At 37.3% G+C, this 17378-nt stretch overlaps 1 pseudogene; it reads right to left on the reverse strand.

Annotated features, from left to right (window-relative positions):
- Positions 1–5620, reverse strand: part of LOC110210420 (nuclear envelope integral membrane protein 2-like) — a 30161-nt pseudogene extending 24541 nt beyond the window's left edge.
- Between the last annotated feature and the right edge of the window lie 11758 nt (positions 5621–17378).

Genomic DNA, 17378 nt, shown 5'->3' on the forward strand with positions numbered 1-17378 from the left:
AACAAAAGAAAATTGGAATGACATTTGTCCTTCTTCAGTCCTGGAGTAGCTCTTCTTTCCTCCGTGATTAAATCATGGGCATTGACTCAGCCCTCAATCGTATCTATGAGTTCTTTCAGCACCTGAGGATATACTTCATCTGGATCATCTGTAAACTCTTCTAGGTCTGCTAGGTGTTCTCTCACTATCTCTTTATTTTACAACTTCTTATTAAACATATTTATTGTATACTTTCTTGTCTGATGATCACCCACCTTGCCATAAAAAATGAAGTACAATAAAAATTAAACAGATTCTTTTCTCTGTCATCAATTATCTCTGCCCTTTCTACCCTGAGCAATTTTCCAATTATTTGGGCCTCTTCTTTCCCTATATAGTGAAAAAACAAAAACAAAATAAAGCTAAACTATCAAAACCTTTTTTCACTTTCTTTAGCTTTCTTTAATAAGCTCAGCTCATTCTGGGGTTTTGCACTCTTGACCTGGTTCTTACTGGAATTCTGTCACAATTTTATATTTATCCTCTATTGAATCACATCTTTTGTCCTTATTTTATTCCATCAATGAATATAATAAGTCATTTACACCAATCTAACCTGTGTGATTCAACCACACCTTCCAAAAATTCATCATAAGTGGTCCCCTTAACATACTGCAGACCTTCTTTGCATTGTCTTGAGATTTAGATGCATAATATTGGTACATGCAAGCTGTCTTCCCATCAGACATTGCTTGCTCTAGCTAGGTGAACAGTCTTTCCCAACCCCTTCCTCACCCCAGGTAAAACTTTATTTGATGATATCCTTTGCATTGCCTTCATCTTCACGTCCCTTGTTTGTAATGTGTTGTTGCCTGCTCATTTTGACCACCTGCCTCTCATTTGCTTTTGGGGCACCCTCAACTTTATTTATTTTATTTTTTATTTTTGGTGACTATTTTCCCTGCTTACCATCATGTAACATTACTTGAGGAATATTGGTGTCAAAAAGTTGGACTTTTGTTTTAGAAGACAGCTTGAGATCACAAGAAGAACTTTTCATTTCCCAAAGGCTACCCAGTCTGCTCTCTTCTTCCTATTCAATTTTTAGCCCAGCTCAATGTCTATTTGCAATGAATGTCAAGACATAAGGACTAATGGATGAGTTCTATGGGATAATCATTCTGTGGTATAAGAGTCTAAACTAGAAGTCTTAACCTGGAATCCACAGACTCCTATAACTGTGTATAAATTTCAGAGTGGTCTGCTAATTTATTTATTAATTTATTTTTTGCTAAAAATTGTAAAATTTTATTGATTTCAAAAATAAATCTTTTTGTACATCTTTATTTAATTTGCAATGTTAAAGAAAACAAGTCTTTCACTGGTCACATATTTTGAATGTTACTTACTAATCAGAAATGTCATGTGCAACATTTTGGGTGGGTGGGTGGGAGCACAGAACATTCATGAGTCCCACCCCTTCCTAGTCTTTTTTTACCAGACCTAGGCCTAGGAGTGCGGTAGCAAGTAGTAGCCCCCGTCTAACTTGGGAGAAGGGGTTAGGTAGGGCTTCCCTTGTACTTGCTTGCATTCTATGGGCCACATTAGTATTAAATAGTTCTACCAATGCTGGCACTGGAGAGGAAGCTAGTCAATAGGAAGTCTAATTGGTACAAAGTTCTTGCATTAGAGACCTAGCTGCAGGTGCTAGTGCTGCTGTTATGGTAACCTGTCCTTCAACTCTATCAGCAGCAAAGAGAGGGGAGGGCCTGAGGTGTTTTTCTTTTTTTAAGAGAAAAAAAAGACATTTTAACCATCTCATTGTAAAGATCAATACATTTTTCTTGGTAAACTGTTATTCTCCAGGAGTATAATATGGATGAAGGGGTTTCTGATTTTGTCCCATTTTTTATCAAAGATTCAAAGAAGGAAGACCTGAGGCAGTTAATTAAAAGAAGTGAAACCATAGTTGTTCTCATTTCTTCTAAAGCAAGTATTCAATTCTGTGCGAGGATTTATCAATATTAGATGGCATTTTTCACTAATAAATAGTGGTAAAGAAGATGAGAAGCTTCACATTGATAAATGGTCAGGCTTTTTTTTTTTAGTTACCTTTAAAGTGGCTGGGAGGTAGGAACATTTCTTAGCTGGCCTAGCCAAGAACAACATGGTTCTTAAAGGCTGAGGAGAGTTCTAGAACCATTTTATTTTAGAATGTTCAAGAGTCTAACTTGGATTTTGTAAACTGAGGCTCCCATGAGAGCAGGCTCCTAGAAAAAAGCTACTCTGGCCTCTTGCTAATTTATTTTTTTTAATTTTTGGATGATTATATTCTTCCTTCCTTCCTTGCTTGCTTCCTTCCTTTCTTTCTTCTTTGTCCTCTTGCACAAAATGACTAATATGGAAGTGTTTTGCATGATTGTACATTTATAACCTATATCAGATTGCTTACCATCTCAGAGACAGGGAAGGGTAGGGTGGGAGGGATAGAATTTGGACTCAAAATTTTAATAAAAACAAATGCTATAACTTGTTTTTATATGTACTTGAAAAATTATTAAAAAAGAAGAAATTTCCAGGGTGCAACTGATGATAGCGAAATCATTAAGAATGAATGTCATAAAGAAAAGAAGCAAAGGACAAGGAAAAGGAAATGAAAGAGAGTGGTAGAGCTGACAAGAAAAAAAGAGAGAGTAAGGAAAGAACATTTGAAGAAGGAGTAGAGTGAAAACATGAACTATTTTGAGGGTGGTGGGCTCTATTTCTACCTGTTGGAGCTAAAGGAAAGTCAATTCAATTGTACTGATTTTTTTTTTAACCAGGTCTCAATTTAGACTCTTCAGAAATTTTAGACATAGAATTTTTTTTTCCTTTACAATTTTCTAAAGGATTGAGAAGACTGCAGCCTTTATACCAGATGAGGTTGTGGCAGTCTGTTTTCAGAATAGACATCAACCATTTTTAAGTTTCTAGTTTCTAAAATTTTGTTAAAAGTTTCGATGAGAAAGAGGCTATTCATGTATCTGCCATTAAGTTTTTTTCTGAAAATTAACATGTGTTTTGGATGTAACATTCTTATTCTCTCCAAAAATTTTTTTTCAGATGATTTGTCTTGTATTTTGGGGAATGCCTGGAATTTCCCATTGCAAAATAATGTTATAGTCCATGTTTTTTTAGTTTTTTGTTCTCACACTGACTATGGTGGGGGCTAACACCTAAACTACGCCTGCAAATGGCTAATACATTCTCAAAATGAGAATGTCATAAGGTCCTGGAGGCCTTCAGGGTCACAAACTTAGGCAATTATCCATATTTCCTAAATCAAAAAAGCTTATTCTAGAAGGGACCCTAGAGATTATCTAACAAGAGGCTTGAGCCTCCATTTGGTTAAGTTTTGTAATAGGGAACTATTTAATGAGGAAGTTGATCCAATTTTCAGACAACTCTGATTGTTGAGGAATTCTTTATATTGAGTTGAAATCTGATTTTCAACATTTCACAGTATCATCTAATCTCAGAATTGGAAAGGACCTTAGAAGCCATATAGTCCAAATCATAACCCAAAAAAGAATTCCATCTATGACACTCCTCTTAAGTAGTCATCCAATCTGTGTCCCAAACCTCCTATTAGGGGGGCCCATGCCTCCTAGCAACCCATTCCAGTTTAGGCTGCATGATATTGAGGCCCCTCACTATCCTTGTTACCTTCCTTTGGCTGGGAACTGATCACAGTACTACAGCTGTGTAATGGTTGTTAGACAACTATCACCCCACCTAGTCATGTACACTTGACCTTTCTGAATGCAGCCCTTTTCTGAACCATTCATTTTGGATGTTCCTAAAGCTCTGACCTTTTTCATTTTTTTAACTTTCTTCCTTAACAATCTCATTTTTAAGGCCTCAATTGTTGCCTCCCTGTAATACATATATGGATTGTTATATCATTATATGAAATTGTAGACTATATGACAAATAAATACAACATGTAATATACATTGTGTATGTATATAATGTGTTAATATATAGAGTAATTTAAGTTACATGTTATTATACATCAATTCATCTGATAGTGTATTGTGCTTATTTGTATAATCTACATATGTATACTTATATCTGTGTATAGTACTAGATGCTATAGATATGTAATACTTATAATAACATAAAATGACTCTTAAATCTCTGAATCCAACCCTGACTTCTCTCTTAAGCTCAAAACCTTCACATGCAACTGTTTATTGGATGGTTTTAACCATGATTAAAAGCCTTTCTTTTGTCCCATATACAGTTTCCAAGCCCTATTTATTCTTAATACTTTTCTAAATCACTCCTCCCTTTTATCAGATAATAATTTAGGACAGCTCACTATTACCCCTGACTTGAAATTACTTCAAAAGCTTCCTAACAGTCTTCCTGCTTCTACTCCTTTTCCCTTCCAGTATCATCTTCACTCCATTGTAAAACTAACTTTCCTTATGTGTGGATTTTTTTGGTTATGCTACTCCTTTGCTCAAAACTCTTCAGTGGCTCCCAATTACCTATAGTGGAAGTTGTAAACTCCTTAACTTAGTATCAAAACCCTTTCCAATCTGGAACCACTTTAAATTTCCAACTTTATCTCATATTATTCTCTTCCAGATCTTTTCCATTCTACCATAATTCATCTACGCTCTCTTCCCTATGTGCATCTCATAATGCTTCTGTTCCTTTGCTATTGTTTTTCCCTATGCTTGGAATAGTCTTTCTCTCCTTGCTCTGGTTTGTACCTCTTTCATACACAACAATCTTGCATTATGGTTATTTGTATACATGACATCTCCCTACCAGACTAATCTCTGTGAGGGCAGGAACTGTGTCTTATTTAAAGATTGTATTTTCCCTTGCAACATTCATAGTGCTGTGTATACAGTAGATGTTAAATAAGTGTCAGATTGAATTATAAATTTTTATACATCAGCACACACCAATGAATTTAAGACCAACCTCTTATGTCCTCTGAGTAAAATTCACTTCCATCTCCATTCATTTGAGTTGTTGAATAGTTCCTCTTTCTCTTTGGCCAGGACTGAAAGATGTCTGGAATATTTCTCTTTCTTTGAATTCCATGTCTCTTCTGATTATTCTTACTATTTAGTTTTTGCTCAGGACCTGAGCATTCATTCCAAGCAGTCTCACCAATGACTAGTCAGAAATGCCAGCACATTTAATTAATTAGTAAAGACTTACCAGTGGCGTCTGTATAATATCTCAGCTGAGCCTTCAACATGAACTTTTCTTGTCCTGTAGGCAGCAGCTGGCCCCGCTGAGCAAAAACTCGATTGCCTCGTGGCCAAACCAGCAAGATGTGAATTAAATTTATTTCACTTGGAAACCATTCTTGGCATATATTAAAGATAAGAGCCTGCAAAGGCCAGCATCATAAAGGCAGTAGCCCCATGAGTAAGAGGATACATGGTTTCTATTAAGCAAACCAAAAGCTTGAGGATTGGCAGGACTGAGTTGCTCCCAGAGCAGATGGGGACCATAATGCCTCACCAGGGAAGTCCAATGGCTTCTGCACATTTCCCACAGAACTCTTACTCATGGCTTTCACAGTAAAAATGGGAATGGATTTCATGTGAAATCCCTGTTCTTCACTGCCCATGTCTCCATGCCAACTAAAAGAATGTTCCCATGATATGGCAGAAATGTACATACAGAAGCTCAGGACTCTTGAGTCCTGTTGTTCTTAGCCTTCTCCTTAGTTCAACTGAAGAGCATCCTCATCACTGCCTTCAGGCCAGGACACAGCTGGCAACAGCTCTGAGTAAGTAAGACAAGGGAACAAAGTAAGCTCAGATCAGATTCTTTATTCTGTGTCCACATCTTTCTTGTCCCTGGGTATATTCTGGGGAGCCCCTTTATCTGGATTCGATAAGGAAAGGAGCCCCATCTTTGATGCACGGAATCTCTCTCTTGGTTTCCTCACATGGTAGGTCTCCCCTCCTGGTCCTTCTCTTACCTCTATCTTCTCTTTTTCTGACTTCACCACCATCTGTTCTTCTTCCTTCTATACCTTAAATGTCAGAGAGGGTTTGTGCCTTTGAGATAATTTGGGTTGGCTCTTTTATTTTCTAGAAGTGCATATTGAGGGCCTTAGTGGCTGAATCTCTCAGGGTCAATCAGATGGTAACAGAACTGGAACAAGAACCCAAGTTGTCTAACTCTCTATCAGGTGTTCTCTCTAGTATGCCCAGCAGCCTTTCAAAAGAGCTGAACTTTTTTATTAGCAGAGACCCAGAGATTGAAGATCTGGAATAGCAGGCAAGAAGTCTACCCTTGAACCTCCATCTTTGCATAATTTTAAAGGCCCAGTACAGGTGGTCAGTGCTACCACCTTTTATACGGTTGTTTCCTTCATTTAGGAAAGTTGAAGGGATAGGTGGAATACAAGAGATAAGCCTGAATCCAGAACAACAACAACTATGACTACCAATATTGTACAGGAGGCAATAAGAAAAAAGTGTCAAAGAAAAAGAAGAGCAAGAAAACAAAATAGCTATCTGGTAAAGTTTTACAAATAGCTGAGGAAAGAAGGAAAATGAAAGGTAAAGGAGAAGGAAAAAGATATATCCAACTGAATGCAGAATTCCAGAGAATTGAAAGGAGAGATAACAAGTTTTTTTTAAACGAGCAATGAAAAGAAATAGAAGAAAACAATAGAATGGGAAAAAACAAAAGATCTCTTCTAGAAAATTAGAAATATCAAGGGAAAGTTTCATGCAAAAATGGCCATGATAAAAGACAATAATAACAAGGATGTAGCAGAAGCAGAAGAGATTAAGAAGAGGTAGCAAGAATACTGAAAAGAACTATATGAGAAAGATCTTAACCTCTATGATAACCACATTGGTGTAGTTACTGATCTAGAGCCATACATCCTGGACAATGAAGTCAGGTGGGCCTTAGGAAGCATTGCTAACAATAAGGCTAATGAAAGTGAGGTAGAGGTGAAGGAATTCCAGTGGAGTTATTTAAAATCCTAAAAGATAATGCTGTTAAAGTGCTGTACTCAATATACTTGCAAATTTGGAAAACCCAATAGTGGTCACCAGATTGGAAAAGATCAGTTTATGTCCCAATCCTAAAGAAGTGCAATGGCAGAGAATGTTCAAATTACTGAACAATTGCACTCATTTCACATGCCAGCAAGGTTATACTTATGACTCTGCAAGCTCGGCTTCCGCAATATGTGAACCAAGAAATACTAGAAAAATAGGCTGGTTTTCAAAGATGCAGAGGAACTAAAGACCACATTGCCAACATTCACTGGATTACAGAGAAAGCAATGGGGTTCTAGAAAACAAAACAAAACAATACATCTATTTCTACTTCATTGACTACATGAAAGCCTTTGACTATGTGGATCATGACAAAATCTGGCAAGTTCTCGAAGAGATGGGAGTACCAGATCGTCTTTCTTGTCTCCTGAGGAACCTGTATGCAATTTGAGAAGCAACCCTTAGAAGTGAACATTGAACAAATGACTATTTCAAGATTGGAAAAGAAGTGAGACAAGTCAATATATTGTTACCTAATTTAACTTATATGCAGAGTACGTTATGCGAAATGCCAAACTGAATGAATCAAAAGCAGGAATTAAAGTTGCTGGGAGAAATATCAACAATCTCAGATATGCAGATGATACCACTTTGATGGCAGGAAGTGAAGAAAAATTAAGAAACCTCTCAATGAGGGTGAAAGAGGAGCATATAAAATCTGGCTTGAAACTTACTTAACATTAAAAAAAAAATTAAGATCGTGGCAACAGGCCCCATCCCTTCCCTGCAAATAGAGGAAGCAGAAATGGAAGTAGTGTCAGATTTTATGTTCTTGGGTGCAAAGATCACCATAGGCAGTGATTGCAGCCATGACATTAGAAGACTCTTACTCCTTGGAAGAAAAACTATGGCTAATCTGGACAACATACTAAAAAGCAGAAACATCACCTTGCTGACAAAGGTCCATATAGTCAGAACTGTTTTTTCCAGTAATAATGTTTGGCTTTGCGAGTGAGACTACAAGGAAAGTTGAATGCCACTGAATCAATGCTTTCAAAGTGCAGTACTGGAGAAGACTTTTGAGAGTCTCTTGGACAGCAAAGAGATCAAATAAGTCAATACTTAAAGAAATTAATTCAGACTACTCACGGGAAGGACAAATACTGAAGCTGAAGCCTAAATACTTTGGCCACACAGTGAAAAGACAGGACTCACTGGAAAAGACTGTGATGTTGGGAAAGATCAAAGGCAAAAGGAGTATAGGACTGCAGAGGATGAGATGGATAGAAAGCGTCATGGAAGCAATGAACATAAGCTCCCAAACCTGTCCTATTACTCCTAACTTTTGTCCTTAATTCTAAACTCTCTCTGTCTCTCTGTTTCTTCCCCTTCTGTCTCTTCTCTCTCTCGCTCTATGTATCTTTCCCACGTATATATGTAATGCACATATATTTACACACAAATACATATATGTGCATATTATATGTGTGTGTATATGTGTGTGTGTGTGTGTGTGTGTGTGTGTGTATAGACACACACACATGTGATTTTGTGGCTTCCCCCTTTTAGAATATGCCGTCTTGGCTTTTGTATTTATATCTCCAGTGCTTAGACCATCGCTTGGCACATCCTAAGTGCTCAATAAATGTTTTTTTTCATTAATTTATCCATGTTTCATAGAAACTGGTTGTCAGTGATCAGTAACAAAAGTACCATCATTTCCCAGCTTCAGCAGCCTGGGCCTCAATTACAAATCTGAGTTCTGTAGCTTATGACAGAAACCAGAGAGCTCACTTCTTTGAATCTAGCCTCTCTATTTGACAAGTACGGAGGCAGGGTGGGGGGGGGCAGCAATCTGGTCAAATGCTACTACTTCATGGAATAGCTCTAAACTTAGCATTCTAACAACTTCATAACATTCAAGGGCCAATCATACTGAAAAAACCACTTTCAGCATCACTTATAAGAGCCTTGTGAAAATCTTAAAGTGAAAGAAAAGCAAAAAGAGAGTTGCTCCATACAAATATGATGTAACTTGGACACTGGGACATGCTGCTTATGGTACAGCCAAATCATAATAACAACAAATATATTAAACCAAAAGTAGAGATTTCTAATATCTTCTGTCATTTCTTTCTCTACCTGAGATTGCCAGGTTGGGGTTATGTAGGAGTTTCTCATTCAGATACTCAGAACAATTTCTGTGAACTTTACTTAAGAATAAATTTTGCTTTTTACTTGACAAACTAGACAATTTTTTTTTGTTAAATTTTGTGATGCTTCATCTGAAAATGCTTCTCTAATTTTTCCAAAGCCATGGGATAATCAATTCAAATTTGGTCATATACCTCCCAAATATGCATCAGACACACTAGAATCCGACTCAGATTGGAGAGGGTTATTGCCATATTTGTACTTCTTCATTTGGGATTCAGTACTGCAATTAGATTTGTGAATATTTGTTTCAGTCAGTCTCCAGGATTAGAAGTTTTAGTTTATTGTTGCTTCAAACTTACCATTTTGCCTAATTATTTACAATGAGTTTTGGTAGAAAAAATTTATAAAAGAAAAAAACACCCTCAATCTAAGAATATGAATAAACAGTGATTATTATATATGCACTCTGCTGAGACAGACTGAAGATCCACTGATTATACAACACATATTGGGGGGTGCTTTTGATGATTGATTTTAGGGTAACAAAAAGCCAATTTTTCCATCATATTTTTTTTCACCAACATCTGATGTCTTACATATCTCCTATATATAGGCAGTTCCTTATAGAGACACCTAGGTGATGTAGTAGATAGAGTACTGGGCCTGTAGTCAGGAAACCTGACTTCAAGTCCAGCCTCAGATACTTCCTACCTATGTGACCTTGGGCAAATCACTTAACTTTTATTTGCCTCAGTTTCCTCATCTGTAAAATAGGGATAATATTAGTCTCACCTCCCAGGGTTGTTTTGAGGATCAGATGGCATAATAATTGTAAAGTGTTTAGCATAGTCTCTGGCACATAGTAAGCACTATATAAAAGTTAGGCTTTAGCTGTTGTCTCCCGAAAGCATGTATACTGCATGAATGTCACAGGCAGCAAAGTTTATGATTTTATTGTTTGTCTTTACCCCTAATGCCAATTTTTTTCTTCATCTTAGTTTTTTGGAACTCAGTTTGAGAAATACTTCCCAAGGACAACAATTCTGTCTAGAATGCTGCCTCAGTCTCCTCATCTGTAAAATAATTATAATAATAAGGAAAGGCAAATTAGACAATATTCCATGGACTTACCTTCTAAATATCCCATAAGAAGGAATTAGCTCAAAGTGAAGAATCAACAGAACCTAAGAAAATGCTTTTTGAGGACTAAAGACTGAATGTTGAAGGAAGATGAAAGGCAGGACCTCAGAGAGTTAAGAAGAGAATTCAGGGTGGTGTCACAGAAACTAATAAAGACAGAATGGTCATATACTAAATAGTGGTCACATGAAATGATAATTGAGAATAAGTCATTGAATTTATTGATTAGAAGAACATTGGTGAGCTCAGAGTGAATATTTTCTTTAGAGTGCTGAACCACTGAAATCAGATTTCAAACCCAAGGAATGACAGGCAGCTTGTCATAAAGAAGAAAGAGGGAGCCAACACTCAGAATCAGGAAGACCTAAAATGAGATGACATTTGTAAAGTTCTATGTAAATGCTATCATTGTTGTTATTATTATTAATATTATTATTGTTGTTGATGCTATTATTTAGCTGAGTTAAGTCCTGTGTATGGAACACGAGTTCGAGAGGTTGACCTTGTTGTACAGTTGTTTCAGTCATGTCCAACCCTTTGTGACCCCATTTCTTTCAATACTCAGCTCAGATACCATTTTCTCCATGAAGCATCTTCTGATGACTAGCTGCTCCTGCTTCCCTGACCCAATTACCTTGTATTTATTTTGGATGTATCTTTTATATAGTGATAGAACATAAGTTCCTTGAAGGCAGGGAATGTTTTGTTTTTGTCTTTGTATTCTAGTGTCCACCATAGTTCCTGAATCACAGTAGGTGCTAAATAAACACTTGTTGATTGATGATTAAATAGTTGCTGATCTTCATTGATAGAGGCAATTTTCTCACTAGGAATTCCATTCACCAGTGAAATCACAGGAATGGAAAAAAAAAGATTCTTTTTAAAAAATAATGAACATATAGGATTCAAACTTAGGTCTTACTGATTCTAAGTCCAGAGCTCTCCCTACTGAGCCACCTAATCTAGAGATCTCCAAACTATGTTTAAAACCTCAGAAATAATTGCTTTGGATTTGGCAATGCATCTTTTCATTCACTATTACTTGGAGGTGGGAGGGAGACTGGAAGTAGTGGGTATAATTGGCAAGGAAGAAGATTTCAGCTTAATATAAAGACATGATAAGAGGCAGATTGCTTTATGGCAGGCTGGCCCTTGACACATGCTAGCTGTGTGACCATGGGTAAGTCACTGAAATTTTCACTGCCCGGCACCAGTGTTCTCTAAGCTATATCAACAATGCACTGCTATTAGTAAAACTTTTTGTTCATTTATAAATCATATGTGTACTAAAGATACATTATGAAACACAAAAATAGATATTAAAAAAGAAATGAAGAAATAAACAATTTTAAAATATGTTATTTATTGATGGTACCAAAACCATTTAGCTGTCACTAAACTATTCATTTTAAATACAAACAGTATGATTAAATATGCTTTGTTATTTTTAAAAAAACCTCAAACATTTGTATGTTCTGGAAGATTAGGCAGAGTTTTAAATAATAATTATTTGACTAATTCATTATTCCATCAGTTTGATTTATGTAGTTAGCCAAGCATGTGAATTTGCTATTTCATTGAAAGATACACAAGACAACAATTAATAATGGGCAATAAATCAGTGAATGTTTTTATATTAATTAGAACTGATAGGAACTGAATCCCTGAGTTTAATGATAGAATGTAGGGACCTCCCAGATTTGCACATTCCTTCTCCCTGTTCAGAACTGCATCTTCTCTGCAATGTATAGACTTAGAAGATACCTAGAACAGTGAGAGATATTGGCTTGACTGGAGCCTGTATGTGACAGAGGCAGGACATGAAACCCAAGACTTCCCAGGTCTAAGGCCAGCTCCCTATTTACTATTGTCAAAGTGCCTCTCCCAATTTTTCCTGCTTTTTATGTGGTTTCCTTGAAAGTTATTTCATTTCATACTTTATTTGGAATTGTGTATTATTGCTGTTGCATTTTATTTACATAACTAGTTTTAGACAATTACATTCCAGCTAGACAAGGCTAGCAGATGCTGTCCAAACTCTCTCTGCTCTCTCCTGCCTCTAAGGATTTGTGTGGTCTCTACTCCAAGCCTTGGATTTGCCACTCCCTTTTCATCTAAAGTCTTTTCCCCTTAAGATTCAGACTGGGTGAGCTTCTTCCTTGATCCTCCTGCCTTTAAGTTTTCTCCTAAATTGTTCTTGGGCCCTTTGTATTTCAACCTAGCACTTGTCTAACCTACCCAGCATCAAGGGTTTGTTTTTGGTTTTGGTTTTTTATGTGTGTACATGATCCATAAGTTCAGGGATTGTATCTTTATCTTTGTAGTGTCAATGCCTAATCAATAAGCATGTATTAAGAGCTTGCTATGTGCCAGGTACTATGCTAGGTACTAATGGTACAAATAAAAAAAGTAAGATAATTCCTCTTCTCAAGGAACTTATATTTTCCTAGGGAGGAAGTAATACATTCTCAGATGAGTAAATATAGGTTACATACAAAGTAAATACACAGTGATTAGGAGGGGGGGCTAACAACTGGGGGAAATAAAGAAAAAATGAAAGAGATGGGAGATGGGCATTAAGGAGGGAAAGGAATCTAGACATGGGGCACAGAGAAGGGAGACAGGATACCTGGGATGGGATGGATGCATGTATCACATTGCAGTTTGAGATGGTACCACTGAGTAGCCAACCTATCTATGTTTGATGAATTTCTCCAGATTTAACTGGGCTATTCCTCAGAAAGCAGATTCAGTCTTTTGTTGGATTCCACTGGCAAATTCTACTGGCATAAATAAAGGCTTCATAAATCCATGGTCACCTCCATATCATGAAGATGCATCAAAATAAGACTTTGTGAAGGCTACTTAGGGTCAGATAATGGTTTTTTGTCAATATGGCAGTGACTCATGTTCAGGTAAGATCACAGAGCTAGAATTGAAAGGAACCTTAGAGATGATTTAATCCAATCGGCTCATTTCACAGATAAAGAAACTGAGTACCAGGGAGGTCTTACCTAAGGTAATCCAGATAGTAAGTGGAAGAATAGGAACTGAATTCAGGGCCCATGACTCCAAGTTCAGCCTCTTTCTACTACACCAGATTGCCTTCTTATGAATTGGCTTAGAGGGTGTCTGAGATCTGTTTCTTCTACCTCTGAGATTCTGTAATATATCTGCTAACACCTCTTATAACACAATTTCTATGACATGAATGAGAGACTCATCATAGTTTTTGGTTTTCTCTTTTGTCAGTGGAAGTGTTGAGAGACATGAATTTTCCCCTAAGAACTTCTTTAGCTCAAAATTTTGGTATGTTGTATCATTGTTATTTTGTTTGATGAAATGTTCTGTTACTTGTTCTTTGGTGCAGTGGCTAGAGTCAGGAAGACTCATCTATGTGAGTTCAAATCTGGCCTCAGATACTTACTAGCTGTGTGACCCTGGGCAAGTCACTTAATCTTGTTTGCCTCAGTTTCCTCATCTGTAAAATTAGTGGAGAAGGAAATGGCAAACCACTCCAGTATATTTGCCAAGTAAACCCCAAATGGGGTCATGAGAGATGGACACAACTAAAAAACAACTGAACAACAACATTTAGTCTCCAATTACAATTTAATCTTCTATTCAAAAGCCTTTATTGAATATAAATTTTTATTATATTTTTGTAGCTAAAGGATATTTTTACTATTTCTGCTTTTCTGAATTTATGAGACTTTTATGCACCATTACACTGTCAATTTTTGAAAAATTCAATGCACAGGTTAAAATACATACATACACACATACACACACATATACACATACACACACACACACATATATATATATATACACATACACACACACACACACACACACACACACACACATATATATATATATTCCCTTATTCAGTAATTGCCAAAGATCTATCCTATCTTACTTTTCTATTACTTTTCTAAAGTTCTACTCCAGTCCTTAAACCATGTCTCATTTATATATTTTTTGTCAAATTTAACTAATTCTGCAAGGGATACAGTGAGGTCTCCCATTAGGTTTACTGTCTATTTCTCCCTACAATTCAATTACTTTTTTAAAAGTATTAATTTACTATGCCATTTGGTACATATATATTAAGTATCACTATTTATTGATTATCTATGGTGCCTATAAGTATAATGTAATTTCACTGCTTAGCTCTTTAATCATGTCTATTTTGATTGTTAACTTTGTCTGAAATCATTATTGCTAACCCTACTTTTTAGAGTTCACCTGAAGCGTAATTCTTACTGAGAACCAAATAGACCCTAAATAGATATTATCAAATGTGCTAGTAACTGGCCTCCTGTAAGATCCCAGGTGATTCCCCTCCACTGCACCACTGCCTCCAAGTTTGTCTTTCCTCTTGACGAGGCTCAGATGTGGGATTTCTGAGCACTAACCTGCTTGGTTACTGATCTGGCCCAGCCTCCTGATATGGCCTAGGGACAAGACTTCTGGGCACTGTACTGCCAGGTGCTGATCTGGTCCTGTCTCCTACTGTAACCTGGACTGAGTTCGCCTGGTTTATGTTCTCAGCACTGGTGTCTAGTCCTGTCTCCTTTAGTGGATCTTGGCTGCTTATTTGCTTTGCCTCCTGCCTTCTCCAGCTTTTCTCTCCTCAGAGCCTCTCTAGGATTCCAGGAGTCCAGACTGGCTTAAAGCCTTTACTCTTGATTTTCTCATTGAACTTTCTGATATGTGTGTAGAGAATCTGGTCTCCTCTAGGTCCTAACATACCTCATTATTCCCACAGTACCTGAGTTTGTGACTTTCTCCTGTGACTGAATTCAGAGGCTAATTGAAGATGACCATTGTTTAAATTTTTTTTTCTTTAATTCTTTTAAAAACCACCTGTGGCAATGACAGGAGCTGTCCAGTTCTGACCAGTTTCAAGCAGCCTAGAAGACATGTGTAGGTGAATGTAGCTGACATAAAAACACAGGAAACAGAGTGCAGCAAATTGTGTAAAGTCATAGTAAAGCTCAGACCTTCACAAAAATTATTTTTGCCTTCATCCCTGGAGCCATTTCTCCTTGCTCCCTCTTCTAACTCTATTCTGACCCCACTTCCTTCCAAACAGGGCAAATAAATCACAGACCTCTCTGGGTCTGAGTTTTCTTATCATAAAATGAGGCAGGGTTGGGCAAGAAGACCTTTAAGGTCCCTCCTAACTTTAAATCTATATTTCTAAGTGATTGAGCATGGAGCCCCATCTGCAGAAAGAGCCAAACATCTCCCCCATCAGAATTATAATGGGTCTCTACTGCATGAAATGAAGCGACCCAATGTGAAAAGAAGAAAGAGAAAAGAGTGAGTAACAAAATATCATTTTTATTCTCCAATAACAACCATTTTTATACTATGATTGGCATTTTGCATCTTCATGAGTCAGTCTTAGCTTTGGGAAGTGGGGAGAGAGGAGATCGGAGGAAGCAATCAAAGTATAATATTCAGGCCATTGCATTTTATGACCTTATTAAGTCAATTAGTCACTCTATGCTATGAAAGGCTCAGTGCCAGCTTAGTGATGGCAAACAATAAACTGTTCTGCATTTCCTAATAAAAATGGATAAATTCATACTATTAGGAGTTTTATGTATTTCTATTAAATTCTTGTTGGAGTGTCAAGTAGTAAAGTGTTTTGCATTTATCCTGACAACATGAATTCCAAATTCAAACCATCAGTTCAATGTCAGGGCCATCATCACCATTACTTTTCGTGAAAATGATAGAAATAAATATTCTTGAGGAGAAAAAAAAGTTTCCTAGGGCAAAAACCGCTTTGCTCCTTTCACTCTTTTTATGATTTTTTTTTATAGTCAGGTGCTTTAAGGACATTTATAGGCAAGCTCATCATACTTCCTTTAGGAATATAAACAGGAAGAATCACCATCCACTTCTTACAGTTTGAGTCATGGACATGATGAGTTAAGAAACTTCTCGGGTCATATAGTGAGACAGATAAAGTCAGGAAGGCAATCTAGATGCCTGGGCAGGGTTGTGTTCCAGGCTTAGACATCACTAACTAGTCCTTTATAAGGAATGGCTCTGCTGGGGGATCAGAATAATCCTTTAAAGCCAAATCTGCTTGTATTTAGAGGGAATCACCTGTGTGGTATCATTTTGTGGGTATCAAACAAAGAAAACAAAGTCAAAATATAACAAATCCTCCCATCAATCAAATTTCTGGCAGTGCCTAAAATCCTTCCATAAGAAACTACTTTAAAGTGTTGAAGATTCTGGGAAAAATTACAAATGTTGTTTGGAAGGGATAATAATTGAGCCACTATCAATCATTAACAACTTAGTTGGAATTAAATTTATTTGATTTGTTGCAATTATCTTGCAGGACCATAAGGCAGCAGGTGAGAACATAGTGGGATTAAGAAAAGGGTCAGCAAAGGATCATATGTCCAGGTTCTTTTTCCTTTTTTTGGAAGTTAAGATAACACTGTTTATTGAAAGTTTATGCAGACAGGCTCAAGGACATCGGCATTGGAACTGTGTTATTCAAACACACACTTAGACACACATACAAGCACACCCAACAAAATGAGGCAAAACCCCTCCCCTGACCTTGGGGGAAACAAAACAAAACAAAACCCAAACATTGTGAAGACTGGACCAAACAAAATCCCACAGAAAACTGGCTTCTAACAAGACACAACATTCTGAACCGCAAAAGCATGAACCAGTCTACAGGCCAAAGGGAAAGTGGTCACTCCTGGGTGGAGCAGGGAAGCACGGGCAACCCAGGAGCTGGGTTCAGGAGGTCATTTCAGGGTTGCAAGTTCGGTCTCTTTCGGAGGTTCTTCGTAGGAACTGGGAGAGAGTGCTACATTTGTGGGGGGGGGCCTGAAGACCCCCTGAAGAATTCACTTCCCTCAGGCCAGAGGTGCTCTGGGTCAGCGTGGGGCTCTCCTCCATCTTTTCCAGTGAAGGAGAACCTGACGCACAAAGACCTGAGTGGATTGTCGTGGACTGGAGGCAGTCCGCAGGCTCAGTCGGGAGGCCACGGGAGGTCACCCCGAAGTGTCTTTTCTG

Source organism: Phascolarctos cinereus, unplaced genomic scaffold, assembly GCF_003287225.1.
Source record: "Phascolarctos cinereus isolate Bilbo 61053 unplaced genomic scaffold, phaCin_HiC Scaffold_2;HRSCAF=192, whole genome shotgun sequence".
NCBI lineage: Eukaryota > Metazoa > Chordata > Mammalia > Diprotodontia > Phascolarctidae > Phascolarctos > Phascolarctos cinereus.